The sequence below is a fragment of the Galeopterus variegatus genome, unplaced genomic scaffold (genome assembly GCF_000696425.1).
Source record: "Galeopterus variegatus unplaced genomic scaffold, G_variegatus-3.0.2 Scaffold4042, whole genome shotgun sequence".
Lineage (NCBI taxonomy): Eukaryota > Metazoa > Chordata > Mammalia > Dermoptera > Cynocephalidae > Galeopterus > Galeopterus variegatus.
Window position 1 is genome coordinate 185,409 of NW_007730153.1, and position 4,689 is coordinate 190,097.

The following is a 4,689-nucleotide window of genomic DNA, read 5'->3' on the forward strand; positions in this document are numbered from 1 at the left end:
GTGTCAAAGGACAAAATTACAACAAATTTAAATATCTCAGTCAGATTCATTGTGACTCTAGAATCTGGCAACATGTCATTCCACAAAATAGAACAAGTATTCCAATGAGCTGAGCAGAGGAGGTTGGTTTTACAGGCAGAAAAAGCTTAAGAAAACAGAAACAAAGAAGAAAAAGCAGATTGATCATTTCAAAGTTACTTTCCTTGTAGGGTGGGGACAGGAAAACAGAACAATAGAAAAATAACTGATTATCATCAGGTTACTTGAGGCTATCCTTTTTTGGGGGGAGGGGGAGGGCACTGTTTGGTACAGATATGAAATCCTGGACCTTGGTGTTATCAGCACCACACTCTGATCTAACCAGCCGGCCCTCTTTTTGTGTAAGGATTAAAGCAGAGGGAACTTCATTATCATTCTTATTGAATATTTTAAGTGGCCTGTTTGGGAAATTGGCTGTTATCTCTCTCTCCTGATTTCTCCGAAGGTTAGACTATGGCTTGTTTTAGATTTGGTGACGTGGAACTTAGCAGGGTGACTCCTTCTTGATTTTTTAGCCTGGTCTTTTGGGGCCTAGTGTAGGAACTTAGTCCAAAACAGTGGCCTCCTATAATTATTATTAAACAGGAGCAGCTCCCTCTGGCTCCATCTCCAGCATCAGTTTCTCTAAGTCTGTGAGCTCCAAGGGTAGGGTTGGTGTCTGACTTGCAATGACCCGATCTCCAGAGGACACAAAGACGAGGCTCACAGTAAGTGCTCGAGCTGAAAGAACCTCTCCATGTTTCTCTATGTCTGTCTGCCTCTGTGAGTCTCCGTTGTCTCTATCTCTATTTTAATGTGCTGTCTCTGCCCCCTCTCTTCTCTCCTCTTTCTCTCTCTCTCTCTCCCCCTCCGTCCCTCCCTCCCTCCCTGTCTCTCTCCTCTTGTCTCTCTCTGTCCTCTGCGTCTCTGTCTCTCCCTCACCCGCCCTGTCTCCTCCCCACCCATCCCCCACACACTCACACCTGCCCCAGACCTCTCCCTCACACCGTCTCCCTTTGTCTTGGTCCCTCTCCCGTTGCCTGGTAACCGCCCTCCCCACCAGCCCCGCGGAAACCATAGCAACGGGCAGCCTGAAGATGCGGCCATTCATCTTCCTTTTGTCCTTTGCATTTCAGCGGCGCCCCGCGCACGTGGACGCTCCAATTACAGGTACTCAGGCGGCGATGCCTTTGTCCGCGGCCCATTCACGGCAGAGTCGGCTCCCAGGCGGGGAAGCAGTTGGGCGCTGTCTCACAAAGCGCTTTTATACCTCCTCCTGGCGGTCCCCGCTGAGCTCAAGGACACTGGGGTCTCCAAACTCTTGCTCGGATAGATACCCCGTGCGCGCGGCAGGTGGTGGGGTAGGGGAGTGTCCGTACATGGACATTCAGACATACTGACCCAACAGCCCCCAGAAGAGAATCCCGGGGCCAGAAGGGCAAGGGTGGGGTGGTGTAGTGCTTACACACGGGCTTTGGCTCCGCGGCTGCTGGCTCCACCCTTCTGGGCTCTGACCTTGTCTATTCCTCCAGCATCAGCATGTAGGTGGTGGATCATTCTCAAGCCACAGAGCCTTCGCACATGCTGTTCTCTCTGGCCCAGACCTTCCCTCTTCTCTTTGCACTCTTAACTCCTAACCTATCTTAACATCCCAGCTCCAGTGTCCTTTACTGGTGAAGCCTTCCCTGCCCACTCTTCCACCCCTCTTCATTGGCTCCCATACTTCTCTATGTCGTGCTTTCCATGTGTCCAATTATACATATTTCTTGAATGAGGTATTAGTTTCCAGGGCCTGTTGTAACAAATTACCACAAACTGGTTGGCTTAAAATGACAGACATGTATTGTCTCACAGCTCTAGAGGCTAGAAGTTGGAGATCAAGATGTGGGCAGGCCCATGCTCTCTCTGAAGGTTCTAGGTGAGGATCCTTCCTTGCCTCTTCCAGATTCTGGTGGCTGCCAGCCATCCTTGGTATTCTTGGCTTGTAGATGCATCACTCTAATCTCTGCCTCTATCATCATGTGGCATTGTCCCTGTGTTTCTGTCCAAATTTCCTTCTTCTTGTAAGGACACCAGTCATTGGATTAGGGCCCATTCTAATCCAGGATGACCTCATCTTAACTTGACTGCATCTGCCATGATCCTATTTCCAAATAAAGTCACATTCTGAGGTTCCAGGTGGACATGAATTTGGGGGAGAGGGGACACACAGTATAGATGGTTATTCTTCCTCTAGACTTATAAGCCCTGTGAGCTCTGCAAACCTTTGCTCACCCCAGTGCCCAGCACAGTGTCCGGTCAGTTAAGAGGTCAGTCAATATTTAGTGAATGAATGAGCAAGTGAGAGTTGCTTCACCTCCATGAGGCTGAGTACTGCTTATTCATAAAATGAGAACGATAGCATCACTTCAAAAGACCATTGAGGAGGAATCCACACCTGTCATGTAGAGAATGTGCAAAAATTAGTAAGCATGTGTATGAGTTTCCTGTAACTGCTGCAGCAAATTACCACAAATTTTGTGGCTTGAAACCACAGAAATTTATTGTCTCACAGTTCTGGAGGCCAGATATCCAAAATTAACATGTTAAGAGGCCCATGCTCCCTCAGAAGACTCTAGAGGAGAATCCTTCCTTGCTTCTTTTAGCTTTTGATGACCTAAGCATTCAAGCCTAGGTTTGTGGCTATGTCACTCCAATCTCTGCCTCCATCTTCACATGGCTTTCTTCCCTGTTCTGTGCTCTCTTGTAAAAACAGCTGTCATTGGAGTTAGGGTCCACCCAGATAATCTAGGATAATCTCATCTTGAGATCCTTACTTACACCTGCAAAGACCCTTTTTAAAAATAAAATTACATGCACTGGTTCCAAGAATTTGCCCTGGACATATGAGTATTTTGAGTATTCAACCTACTACCATGATTATTATTTCTATAATTAAGGTACAATCTCTGGTTGCTGACAATTTATATTCAATTAATATTTATGAGGACCAAGTAGTCACAGTTCTGAAAACTGATTTATATGTAATTTCACAATGGCCCTGAGAAGGTAGATTCTATTGTTTCCATTTTAGAGTTGAGGCAAATGAGGCAGGAGAGGTGAACTGATTTCCCCCCACATCACAAACCTGGGAACAGGGCAGAGTCCTCAAATGTATCCGCCTCCCTCCCTGGGTCGGTGTGTGCACAAGCCATACCCCTGCCCAAAGCCCTTTCTTTCTCCTTCCTTCACTTGCTAGACCTGCTCATTCTTCATGTTTCTTCCAGCCGGATGTCTCTTCTTCAGGAAGCCTCCTCTGGTCCACAGGGCTGTGTTAGGAATCCTCCTTGGGTTTCCAAGTCATCCTCTGCTTTTCACTCTGCGTCTGTTTGTGTCTACTTCCTCTGGACTGTGAACTCCTTGAGGGTAAGGACTGAGTCTTGTTCAATATTATATCATCACGGCTTAGCATGGAGCCAATCAAAGAGCAAGACCTCTATAAATATTTATGAAAATGAAATTATATGTATAATGGTATTTTCATGGACTTAGTAAACCAAAACACATAAATACTGATTATATTATTATTTCCTGTTTTTTAATTGAGACCTAACTCCCACAAATCCTTCTTTAGAGAAGGCTGGTGGATACTGACTCTTAGGATTCAAGTAGTTACAAAGTTTCAATACTGGAGAATTGGCAAAACCCTAGTGCCATTAATAGAAATCAAGAGAATCAATAGTTTAGACCAATGCTTATCAAACATTAATGTGCAAGAGTCACCCAGGGACTTATTAAAAGTGCACATCCTGATTCTGTTGGTCTGTGATGGGGCCTGTGATTCTGCCTCTACAAGCTTCCAGGTGATGCTGATGCAGCTGGCCCTGGAGCACATTTGAGAAGCAAGGTTGCAGCTGATATGAGCAGGAGGTCTAAGATGATGAGTTAGATTCAGAAATGCTGAATTTGAGTTGCTGAAGTGATTCTCCAGTGAATCACTTCCCATTGAGGCGGTTGTAACACAGGGCTAGGACTCAGAGAAAGAGGTAGGGACTACAGCTTCTCAAGTGGCACATCGTATAGGAGATTGGTCAGTTTGTGTATGGGCAAGGAAGAAACAGAGATATTTGGGGAATATCCACTTTGGGGGAAGGAAGAAGAGATAGAGAAAGAGCAGTTGGAAAATGGGAAAAACTAGGATGGCACAGAGTCACAGGATAGTCAACTGCTGCAGAGGATGAGAATAATGAGCCAAGAACTTGTTAAGGGAATTTATGACCACGAAGGTCACTGGTGACCTTCAAAAATGGTTTCACTAGGGTGCAAGGGTGTGTAGCAGACACTGTCGATCCCTGCCCCATATGCCTTTGGCCCATTTGAACTCACCTGCAGCTGCAGCAGATAATTCCCCCATGCAGAAGCTTCTCACCTTGAACACCTGTGTCAANTTTCCCACAGTAGTTACACCAATTCACAATCTCACCAGAAGAGCATGAGCATTCCAAGTTCTTCACATCTTTGCCGATAATTGGTACTGTCACTCTTTCTACCTTTGGTCATTATGAGAAGCGTGTAGTAGTATGTCACTATGGTTTTAACTGTCACTTTCTTGATGAGTAATGAGACTGAGTTCCTTTCTTACTGTTTATCAGGCATTTCAATTTTTTTTTTTTTTTTTTTTTTTTTTTTTCC

The 4,689-nt window shown here is 45.5% G+C and overlaps 1 long non-coding RNA gene across 1 annotated transcript in view; it reads left to right on the plus strand.

Annotated features, from left to right (window-relative positions):
- The first annotated feature begins 1,078 nt into the window (after nucleotides 1–1,078).
- The window catches only part of LOC103602193, a 4,756-nt gene continuing 1,145 nt past the window's right edge, over nucleotides 1,079–4,689 (plus strand). The window contains exons 1-2 of the long non-coding RNA XR_551507.1: nucleotides 1,079–1,188; nucleotides 3,285–3,423. This is a non-coding gene — a long non-coding RNA (uncharacterized LOC103602193). The remainder of the gene's footprint in view (nucleotides 1,189–3,284; nucleotides 3,424–4,689) is intronic.